The sequence below is a fragment of the Zalophus californianus genome, chromosome 7 (genome assembly GCF_009762305.2).
Source record: "Zalophus californianus isolate mZalCal1 chromosome 7, mZalCal1.pri.v2, whole genome shotgun sequence".
NCBI classification, from domain to species: Eukaryota; Metazoa; Chordata; class Mammalia; order Carnivora; family Otariidae; genus Zalophus; species Zalophus californianus.
In genome coordinates, this window is record NC_045601.1 from 132,915,248 (window position 1) to 132,927,362 (window position 12,115).

At 45.2% G+C, this 12,115-nt stretch overlaps 1 long non-coding RNA gene across 2 annotated transcripts in view; it reads left to right on the top strand.

Moving 5' to 3' along the window:
- Positions 1-1,412: 1,412 nt before the first annotated feature.
- Positions 1,413-12,115, top strand: part of LOC113927178 — a 30,133-nt gene continuing 19,430 nt past the window's right edge. For both annotated transcript variants that reach the window (XR_003521528.2, XR_003521529.2), the window contains exons 1-3: positions 1,413-1,632; positions 9,899-9,987; positions 10,425-10,547. This is a non-coding gene — a long non-coding RNA (uncharacterized LOC113927178). The remainder of the gene's footprint in view (positions 1,633-9,898; positions 9,988-10,424; positions 10,548-12,115) is intronic.

Consider the following 12,115-nt stretch of genomic DNA (forward strand, 5'->3'; position numbering starts at 1 on the left):
AGGGTGAGGGATCTGCTTGACTAATTCGAGGCCCCAGAGTGTGGGGCAGACACCCAGTCTGGAGGTATGGGTGTGGCAGGCTTCGAGGAAACCAAGGGAGGAGGCAACCAGAAAATAGCAAAGTGGTGGGAGGAGTGCCCCGAAAGGTGGAAGGAAAACCAGGAGGGGCCGGGGGCCCGAAAACCAGGGGAGGTACACATTCAAAGCAGCTGCTAATGCTGTCAGTTTCGACAGAAGGCGAGAAAACACAAAGGACAGTCCCGTTGGATGTGGCAGCCAGGATGTCGGGGATCTTTCAGCCCAGTTGTGGGGGCTGAATCAGACCTTGAGGGCTCCGTGAGTGAGTGGGGGGTGAGTAAGTGGACACACAGTCAGGGGGCTGCTTCTGAGAAGCGTGGCTGTGGGAAAAGAGGGGAGAGAGAGCACTCTGGCTAGAAGGGCGGCACCTGTTCGTGCTCCTGCCCTTTGGGGAAAGGCAGTAAGGAGGGAAGATGGGAAGGTCCAGGGGCAAGAGACACTAAACACTGTATGTGGTGATCCTCCAGCTTGTGGTTTGAAAGACTCTAGGGAGGCCCCAGGTCTGCCTAAACTTCTGTCCCCAGTAAAGATGCCCTAGTGCCCCTACTTTTCCCCTTTCTCTGTGGCAGGAGAATACTACAGGTATTTTTCTTCTTATCAAATTTATAAGGAGCGAGGTAGGGGGATTATCGCAAGTAGACTCCTTGCTGAGGGTGAAGCAGGACAGGGGGCTCGATCTCATGACCCTGAGATCATGACCTGAGGCGAAATCAAAAGTCAAATTCTTAACCAACTGAGCCACCCAGGCATCCCTGAAGGGAATTATCTCTAAACCAAGACTACCCAAGAGTACTTTCTGATCCTAGCAAATGACCACACAGACGTCCCTAATGGTTCCTAATTTGGCATTTTGACACAACCTCTGATCGATTGGGGGGATAATTTATTCTCTCCAGAAGCTGGCTGTAAACACTGACAACCATTTTTCAAGGATTGCTATTGTTTAGTTAACACACCCTGCCTGTTACCCCAAACCTACAACATCTGGGTGTTCTCCACCGGCCCGGAAGGCAATAAAATCCGGGGCACTTGGGGAAGGTCACAGGATGCCAAATGAATGGTGCACTGGTGTTTGTCTTCTCAGGCGTGACAGAGAGAGGGCTGAGAAGAAGCCCAGCCCACACGGGCACGGGCTGGCGGTGAAGTTAGGGACTGGACACTTAGTGACCCCCGTCGCTCATCTAGTGGCAACAAGTACATTCATCCAATACCAACTGCATGCCAGGTGCTTTCCTAAACACTTGACACATGTCCCCTCCCAACAACCTATGAGACGGATACGATGTCTCTATTTAACTAACAAGGAAACCAACCTTCAAAGAGAGGAAGGAATTTATCAGATGTCACACACTAGTAATTTCCAGAACCAAGATTATGAGCCAGACCTGCCTGCCTTGAAATTCCTAGGCTTCACTGCTCTCGCAGACGCGGATTAAACAAGTCTGGTCTAGCTGTTCGTTCTGAAGATTAGACGAGATCGTGACTAAAAGGGCTGTGAAAACTTCAAAGAGGAAGAGGAAAAGCCTCCTGACTGGTCTCCTTTGGGCACCGAGAGTGAGTACATATTGTCCAACCTGAGTGGCAGCATCCACGCGGTCAGGGGATCCTGGGGAGGCCCACGTTTTCAGGCCACTGACCAATGTGCCACACCCATCAGGGCCCACGGCAAGGTTTATGAGTGCAGAGAGCACCTTGTTGTCTCTCTGGTTAGCACAACGTCATTTCCTCATCTCACCGGGGGGAGAGGAACAGTGGGTGACCTAGCTGGCTAGTTCCCAAGGGCCACGGGTAGGCAATGCGGGGGTCTGCTAGCCTAGAGCTGCCTCAGCTGTATCCTAAAGGATTTGGCTGGGGGGGCGGGGAGGCATGTGTAGGTGTCTCGACCCAGCCCTCTATAAAAGTTGTAGAATCGAATTCCAGAACGCTCTTGGCCCAGCTCTTCACTTGGCTGACTCATTATTCAGGTCCCGCAGCTCAAATGTCTTTCTGTAAAGTAGCCCCTTCCCATCCCTCTGTTTTATTTTCCTCATCTCTATTCTTTTTTTTTTTTTAAGATTTTATTTATTCATTTGAGAGAGAGAGAGACAGAGAGAGCACACCAGCAGGGGGAGAGGCAGAGGGAGAAGCAGGCTTCCGGTGGAGCAGGGAGCCTGATGCGGGGATGGATCCCAGGACCTGGAGATCATGACCCAAGCCAAAGGCAGACGCTTAACCATCTGAACCACCCAGGCGCCCCTCTTCATCTCTATTCTTAAAAATTACCTTTTTGTTTGTTTGTTTGGGGTATTATCCATTTTCCACACTCACTCCCCTCAGCCCCTAAAGAAAATAGAGATTTGTTGTATTTTCTGTACCTAAAATAGTATCTTGTACCTCATAGTACTCAGTGTATTTGCTGGATGGATAGATGGATGGACTGATGGATGGATGAGATTGTAAAATGGTGCTCCTCCCTGGGCTGCTCCCCTGTGCTCAGATCCAGGGACATTCTCTTTCCCTGAGGATATGGCTGGTTCAGGACAAGCTAAATTACCATAAGCGCAGGATAGGAGAGAGGGGTTTTGCTTCCTAAAGCTTGCCCCTGAAAGGTACTGCAGTATGGCAGGTGGAGAATGGCAAAGGTGTAGGTCTAGTGAGCCGCCCATTGTGCTTGCTGGCACGGTAAGGGCTGGGCAGGAGAAGAGACTGGTAGGGAGGTGAGGATCCATCAGGGAAAGGCCACGAATGCCCAGATAAGGAATTTGGATGTATCTCAGAAGAAATGGGGAGCTCTCAAAGGCCAAGGCAATGCAAGCACCTTCTGGCTTCCAACCGTGGGTATAAAGGAAAGCGAATAATGACACACGTGATGAAGCAGGATCATTAGCCATGACTTCAGTCACTGCCCATCACTGAGAGGCCAGGCTTGTCACCCCTGTTCTAGGCTCCCAGGTACAGGGCAAAGTGCTACAAAAACAGGGATGCCAATTAATGATTTGGCTCCTGGTGAAAAATAACACATTTCTTAAATATCAAGCCTCTTGCGGTATGTGTAAATAGATTATGCCTGTGATATATACCAACATCACAGATTTAAAAAAATTGATTAATGGTCTTTTTTAGTAAAAGTCATCAGTACTACACATTCTTTTCACTCCTTTTCAGCATTGAGGTAATAATGCATCTGATAGTAGTGATTCTTAGGAAAAATTTCTGGCCAGGTAATCAATTCAATGGCTATGTGTTATGCTTTGCATTTTCACTGAAATATGCCCAACCTATTTTAGGCTCTTCAAAATTGGAATCTGTTCCTAAAAATGTGAATGTTCAGTAAAGAGTCAAATAAACATGTATTTATTTTTAAGGATTTATTTATCTGAGAGAGCGCGCACGCACTTACAAGCAGGGGGAGGGGCAGAGGGAGAGGAAGAATCTCCAGCAGACTCCCCGCTGAGCACAGAGCCTGACGTGGGGCTCCAATCCAAGACCCTGAGATCATGACCTGAGCTGAAATCAAGAGCCAGAGGCTTAACAGACTGAGTCACCCAGGCGCCCTGAGCCAAATCAGCATTTAAATTACATTATTGAAAATTATTTCTACAGTATCTGAAATTCTTAATAAAAATGTAACAGCAACCCAACCAGTTTTAAGGGTTAACTTGCTTTAAGCTTATGTACTCCTTGCTCGCTGACTTAAGTCCCTTTGGTCTGTAGCAGAACTTTCTTTGAGATTTGCAGACCACTGACCCAGAGGACTGAAGGACCAGATCTTCCCAGAAGATGAGGCCTGACTGCGTTCAAAACCAGCTGCCCGAGATGCTAGCACGTCTGTTCATGGTCATGTTGACATATGCCTAACGGCCCAGGGACCTGCTTCTCCTGTGCATGGCCCCCCTCCCTTTCCCGGGGTCTTCCCCTTTAAATGCACCCCCACCCTGCACCCCCTGCAGACAGGGAAGATGGTCTTTCAGACATCACTCTACCTTCTTCCCAGGTTGCCAGCTTCCTGAAGAAAGCCACTTTCCTTTCCCACCGTCGCTTGTCTCTTGAGTATTGCTTTTCCAGTGGTGAGCAGCCAAAACTGAGTTCAGAACTGGTTCTCTGTCCAGTAACAAAAATGCCAGAAAACCTCTCTTTAGGGAGAAAGGGATACTGTACGTTTGGAGAAAGGCTGGATCCCATATTATAAGCACTTGGGAAACGTAAAAATCCTGAAATTCCATCACACTGGAAGCCAATTATATTCCAGGCCAACTGAATTCAAATTTCTGGGGGGTGGGGCCTGAGCATCAGTAGTTTTTAAAGCTCCCAGGGGTCCCCCAGGTGGCTTGTGGATCTGGGGCAACCCCAAATATAGGATCACCTGGAGAGATTTTTTTTTTTAAAGATATAATTTATTTGTGAGAGAGAGTGAGCAAGTGAGAGAGATTACGAGAAAGGAGCCCGATGCGGGACTCGAGCCCAGGACCCTGGGATCATGACCTGAGCCGAAGGCAGACGCTTAACCGACTGAGCCATCCAGGCGCCGCCCTGGAGAGATTTTTAAAAATATTGACGCTGGGCGCCCTCTCCTGAGATTCGGACCCAACTGATCTGCAGAGGAGCTGTATGCGGGTGTGTCTACTGTGCAGCCGGGACTGAGACGCTCTGACCTAAAGCTGCTTCCTTAATTAAATTCGTCCAGACCAATGAACCAATCTTGAATAGTTCCCCACATCCTCCAGTTTTCTACTGCTGCTTTCCGTAGTGAACCACGCTAGGGTAGGGTGAAATCACTTTTTTCCCTTTGAATTTATATGTGGATTAAAACCAGCACCATCGTAAGCTGTCAGCTATGTATACCTTTGTGCATTTAGACCTTTCTTACCTTTTGGGGCGCAGCCCGTTGGGAAGCTAACTCCTTGCATTGCTCGTGGCTATCAGATGTGCAAAGGAAGGCAAACAGGGTAACACCAACAAATCAACCCGATTCCTTCATCTGAACTCGGGAAGCTTTTAAAACTCCCGATGCCCCATCACACCATAGGCCAATTATATTCCAGGCCTCTCCAGCCTCAGAATTCCATAGAACTTCCCACGGGGCTCACTCGCCATTCGCCTGTGGTACAGTTAGCTAAGCATGCAGTGAAGGGTGGCCTGAACAATGCAGGCGTGTAGTGATCTCCCAAAATGGGAGGCTGTGGGTGAGGATGAATGAAGAGGGGGTGGGGCGCAGAATTCGAGGATGTTCACACCCCATGTGCAGTATAAAGAACGATCTCTCAACCACCGGAGCTGCTAGGGAAGTGAAGCAGTTTTCCTGAGGCCAGAAATGGATGGCCAGGCCGGGATGCAAAGCCAGGGGTCTAAGAATCCAAAGCGATTTATTTTTCTCTTGAGTTGTGGGCATCGTGTTGAAATAGGTCCACAGTCGGCTGATTTGAAACCTCTGGGGCCAGAGTGCCTTGGAATCTAGAATTTGGGGGTGGGGGGGCTTTTGGAAGGTATATGAATTAATATTTCTGTGGCAAAACAGGTTAATATTTTCACTAAAGGAGTCAAGACGCCTCAGATCAGGTTGTTAGGGTTTTCTGAACTTCTGGGGTTTTGGGAGTTGCAGATAAATCGTGGAGATGAGGGGCGCCTGGGTGGCTCAGTCGGTTAGACGTCTGCCTTCAGCTCAGGTCATGATCCTGGGGTCCTGGGATCGAGTCCCGCATCGGGCTCCCCGCTCAGAGGAGAGCCTGCTTCTCCCGCTCTCCCCTGCTCATGCTCTATCTCTCGCTTATCTCTCTCTCTCAAATAAATAAATTCTTTAAAAAAAAGGGGCGATGAACATCAAGGGAAAGAAATATATGTATGTAGTAAACATTTGTTGGATGGTGAGTATTGAGAGAATTGAGATATTCTGCAAAGCTCTGGACACTTGTAACCTTAACAATAACCTTGCAAGATAAGTACTATTACTACCTCCATTCTCCAAATAGGGAAACTGAGGCATGGGTAGGTTAAGTAACTTGCCTAAAATCACCCAAGTCCATTCATTTGTTCAGTCTCAGTTTCTTTCTTTTTTTTCTTTCTTTTTTTTTCAAAGATTTTATTTGAGAGAGAGGAGAGTGAGCATGAGCAGGGGGAGGGGGAGAGGGAGAAGCAGACTCCCCACTGAGCAGGGAGCCCGACACAGGGCAGGATCCCAGGACCCTGAGATCACGACCTGAGCTGAGGGTAGACACTTAACTGACTGAGCCACCCAGGCGGCCCCGGTTCAGTCTTAGTTTCAACTAAAATCTTACAGCTAAAAATTTTTAGAGAATAATTGTTTTTTTCTTACTGAATGGTGGAGTATTTCCAGAGGGACTGGGAGGCACTGGGCTTTGATCTGAAAGTTTTGGCTCTGTAGCTTTAAATATGCTACTTCTTTGGTGTTATCTTGTTTTAGTGGCAGCCAATCCACACAAAACAGCTGCAGGTTCTCCCCTCTGAGCGCCATTAGAACCCTTGGAAAATTCAAGGGAAAACTCATGGTTGATTCAATTCATTCATTTGCTGCTTGTTGAACACCCACAAAGTACTGGCACTCTACCAGAGTTAGATCCACTTCTGATAAAGCGGAGCAGTGTGTGAACTTCTACTAAAGCAGCATTGTAAAGTCAAAGTCCGATGACTGAGGAAGCCTTTCCCTTAATAATGAGACTCCACATGTAGATGCAGAGCTTGACCATAAGCAGTGTGTTCTGCCTCCTGCGTGACTCAGTTTCCCCTGGAATGATAACATTTGCCTTCCTAAAGTAATCTAACGAAATTCACAGGAGTGCTTTCCTGCTACTGTGCCTATTACATTTTAGAATATACACTTTAAATACTCTGAGTGACTGATTAGAAAAGCACCGATGTTCTAATAATTATTGAAATAGAAAGTCTTAAACTGCATGATCATTCAAAATGCTGGAAGAACAATGTGCTTTCGTGTTTAGTGATTAATTAACCTTTCACTTTTGCCCCTTTAGAACTTAAAACTATTGCGTAAAACATACAAATAACCCTAGCTGTCATGCATCTATTTGGTGATTAACTGAATTTTATTATTTCAGAAATTTAGAAAGTTTTTCTCTAATTTAATTTTCAGGATTTATTTTTGAGGTTATGAAAACAGTCCAGAATTGACTGTTGTTTATCCATAAATGTGTTTTTTTTTTAAAATATGATGCCATCTTAAGAGTAATTTTATTATGCTTGGGTAATGAAAATATCAAGATAATGAAATCTAATGGAAAGAAGGGTTTATCTATAGAAATTCATTCTATGGGCAACTTTGAACAAATTTACTCTTAAAAAAAAATAGACTAAGTGCCCTTATGCTGGCTTGGCTTGCCCTACAAGTCTGCCACTTTCTCCTTCACAAGGCTCCCCCTGGTGTTTCATAAAGTCCAACTTTACCCAATTCTTTTAATTATCCTAAAGAGCTTTCCACTGATGCCCCATCAATTATTACCAAAGCTAGAACATTTGGCCAAATTTTGAAAAATACTAGGCACATAGTAATTCCTCAACAAATGTTTGCTGAATGGGTTAGGAGGCTATTCCTACTAACCTCACACCAGAAACCAGGCAACCAAGGCAGAAAGAAGTAACTTAGCTCTAAACACTTACCTACTGGCTGTGGGACCTTGGGCAAGTCCCATTATTTCCTTTATTTATTTATTCAGCAAACTTTCCTTGATCATTAATCCATGCCAGGCACCATCCCCCAACTCCCACCTCCCTGCTGGGTACTGGGGACACAAGAGTGACGAGAAAGGTATAGTTCCTGTCTTCACGGACCTTATAAACTGAGAGGATCTCAAACTCGATGTACATCAGAATCACCAATAGGACTTGTTAAAAAAAGGTGGCTGGGCCCCACCCCCAGATTTTCTGATTCAATACATCTAAGTTTGGGTCTGTTAATTCGTATTTCTAACAAGTTCCCAGATGACGATGATGATGATGATGCTGGCCTGGAAACCCTACTTTTAGAACCACTGCTCTAAGAGGACTTGAGTCAGAAGAGTACCAGTGCTTTGAGAAGCAGTCTATGGGGACAGAGAACGTTTCCCCAGACACAGCAGATTTAGTCAATTCTAAGACTTTAATATCTCTGAAATTGGGATATAGGAAGTACTGACCATTCTTTTCCACATTTTAAGATCTCCAAAATCAAAATGCATTTGATGAAATCCTGTAACAACATTGAAGCAGACACAGCAATCGAGGCAAATCAGTACGGGCACAAGGATAGACATAGATCGATGGATTAGAATGGAGAGTCCAAAAATGGATACCCAAGTCTATGGTCAACTGATCTTCAACAAGAATGTTAAAACCAATCAGTGGGGGGAAAGAATGGTCTTCTCAACAAGCAGTGCTGGGATAAAACATGGAACAAAAATGAAATTAGGGGTGTCTGGGTGTCTCGGCGAGTTGAGCGTCTGCCTTTGGCTCGGGTCGGGATCCCGGGGTCCAGGGATTGAGTCTTGCATTGGGCTCCCTGCTTGGGGGCAAGCCTGCTTCTCCCTCTGCCTCTCTCTCTCTCTCTCACGAATAAATAAATAAAATCTTAAAAAAAAAGAATGAAGTTAAACCCTATCCCTTCCCATATGCAAAAAATTAACTCAAAGTGTATCAAAGACCTAAGTGTAAGAGCAACAACTATAAAACTTCTGGATGAAAATATAGAGGTGAGTCTTCATGACCTTGGCAACAAAAGTAAAACACAGGTGAATTAGATTTCATCAAAATTAAAAACCTTTGTGCTCAGAAGGGGAGAAAATATTTGAAAATCCTGTAATGTAGTAAGAGAATTGAATCTGGAATATATAAAGAACTCTCACGACTCAAAAATTTAAAAAACAGCCTAATTTTAAAAATGGGCGAGGGGTCTGAACAGACATTTCTCCACAGAAGATCTACAGATGGCCAACAAGGCTTAACCGACTGAGCCACCCAGGCACCCGCCATTTTACCCATTTTTAAGTGTTTAGTTCTGTGGCATTAAGTACATTCATATTGTTGTGAAACCGTCACCACCATCACTCTCTAGAACTTTTTCATCTTCCCTGAGACCGTATACCCATTAAACAAGAATTTCCTGTTCCCCTACCCTTAATAATCTCTGTGATTTTGCCTAATGTAAGACGAACAAGATGCTCAACATGCTCAGGGCTGGTGGTGAGAGGCAAGAGGGGGAGAGAGGGTAGTGACAGATAAAGAGCATAGGATTTATTTTTGAGGTTATGAAAATGGTCCAAAAATTGACCGGTGATAGTTGCACATACCTGTAACTTTACTAAAAAAAAAACGCTGCCCTGTGTACTTTGAGTGGGTGAGTTGTGGTATGTGAATTATGTCTCAAGAGAGCTATTTAGAGGCACCTAGGTAGCTTAGTTGGTTAAGTGTCGGACTGTTCGGATTTCGGCTCAGGTCATGATCTCAGGGTCATGAGATCGAGTCCCACATCAGGCTCCGCACTCCAGGCCAGCGGATCCCAAATTGTGGTCCCGGGATCAGAGGCACCCAGAAGCAACGTGGGTGTGAGCATCACCTGAGAGCATGTTAGAAATGCAAATTCTCTACTCCATCCCAGTAGGCTCCACCCCTGAACCACTGATTCAGAAACTCCAGAGGGGTGTGGCAGCAATCGGGGCTTTGATAAACTCTGAACCACTCCCCTGGTCTTTTTTACCAATCTGACTACTCTACGGAAGCCAGTTTTTTGATAGGGGAAATCTGGTTGTGGGGCTCCTTTGTTCGAAGTTCTCTAACATCCCCCAGTGCACTTACTTAGTAGACAGAGGTCTGACCCAGTTGGATTTATACTTTGAAGGTCCCCTCTGGCTGCTCTGTGGAGGAGAGATGTGGAAGAGTAAGAAGAAACACCTGCAGACAGATGAAGAGGCGATTGCAATAATTCAGGTACGTGTGATGGGGAGCTGGACTAGACACAGAGCATAAGGGGTGGGGAGAGCACATCTATCTGAGAGACATGGAAGAAAAACCAACAGATTGGACTTTTTAATTCTAGGTGGCCTCCTGAACCTTTTTTCTTTTTCTGTGGTAAAATATACATAACGTAAAATTTACCATTTTCACCTTTTTAAAATTAATTATTTTTTAAGATTTTAATTATTTATTTGACAGAGAGAGACATGGTTAAGTCCAAAATTTTATGGGACCAAAAAGCTGAGCAAGGTAGGAAAGAATGCTTATCATCCACTTTTCTGGTTCTATGAGGAGGGATTATCCCCTGAAGAGCCCTTCCACGCCCACGCTCATTCATCTGCAAGGGAGAGATACCACTCATTGGGTTGGTGACTCTGGGACAAGTAATCCTCTTGTGACTTTCTCCTCAGGAAACTGATCATGCAGAAAGCACTGTCCTTTGAAGATACCATTTAAGATCAAGCTCTACATCTCCAAGCAAGGTTTCATTGCTGAGGAAAAATGTGCAACTGAAGAAAATTCCAATTAACCAGGTTAGAAGAAAGACTGGCTTCTCTTCTTATTCTTTTTACATAAAATGATATTATAAAACCATTTTTTAAAGATTTTATTTATTTATTTGACAGAGAGAGAGAGACAGTGAGAGAGGGAACACAAGCAGGGGGAGTGGGAGAGGGAGAAGCAGGCTCCCCACAGAGCAGGGAGCCCGATGCGGGGCTCGATCCCAGGACCCTGGGATCATTACCTGAGCCGAAGGAGATGCTTAACGGACTGAGCCATCCAGGTGCCCCTAAAACCATTGTGTGTGTGTGTGTGTGTGTGTGTGTGTGAAGAGGTAATCAAAGAATAGGCAGCAGCAAAAAAAAAAAAAAAAGTAGAGGAGTGTCAATAAATTTATTTTAAAAATAGCCCTGTTACTTTCTAAATTTGTAGTACCTGTCAGCTTTATATTTTTAAGATTTCACTTATTTATTTATTTATTTATTTATTTATTTGAGAGAGAATGCAAGTGAGAGAGCACAAGCAGGTGGGAGGGGCAGAGGGAGAGGGATGGGCAGACTCCTCGTTGAGCTGGGAGCCCGACCTGGGGCTTGATCCCAGGACTCTGGGATCATGCCCTAAGCCGAAGGCAGATGCTTAACTGACTGAGCCCCCTAGGCGCCCCGTTCTCAGCATTATAGAATTGTAATATGTTGTGATTTCTTTTCTCATTCTAAATATTTACTTTCAGATATAATTTTGTGTTCATAATTTTGTTCTTTTTCTTAAGAGAGTCTCCCATAGGGCGCCTGGGTGGTTTAGTCATTTGAGCGTCCAACTCTTGATTTCAGCTCAGGTCATGATCTCAGGATTGTGGGATCAAGCCCCGTATCAGGCTCTGTGCTCAGCATGGAGTCCCCTTGAGAGTCTCTCTCTCTCCCTCTGCCCCTCTTGCTGCTTGTTCTCTCTCTCTCTCTCTCTCTCTCTCTCAAAATAAATTTTAAAAAAAGAGGGTCCCCCACATTGTATAAGCATCAGGCCTCACAAAACCCAGATCCACCCCTGTCCCAATTAACTGAGGTACTAAAAAGCCAAAAACCCACTCCCTGTGCAATTTCCCATCCCAAATTAGGCCAGTCGTATTGTCCAGTATAGCCTACCAGGGGTCCTGCAATGAGCTTAAATGACATCATAATGATAATAAAATGCCAACAACACATCCCTCCTCTCACGATGTTCACTGTGGATTTAAAGCTCAAAGAGGAAAATCCAGAGAGGTTGAACTCCAGAATTTTTAAGTTCAAGTTCAAAGGAATTAATCTAATATTTCTGCCCTTGTGAGTGAAAGTCTGAAGTCCAAATTCCTTAGGATAATTTTGAAAGAAATTAACAGTCTCCCCCAATTTCTCCTAGTCAGTTCTAACCACAGGGGTTTTGGGGTGCCTGGGTGGCTGGAGGGGCTCCTCTGGGAGACCGAGCCTGGAATGACTGTGGTCCTCCAGGATATCCAAAATGTCACCCATCATGCCACTTCTCAGAAAGTGGAAAGTGTTCACAAGGGACAGGGCTTTGGGTGGCCCTGGCCCCACACCTACTCACTGGCAAAACAAAAACAAACCAA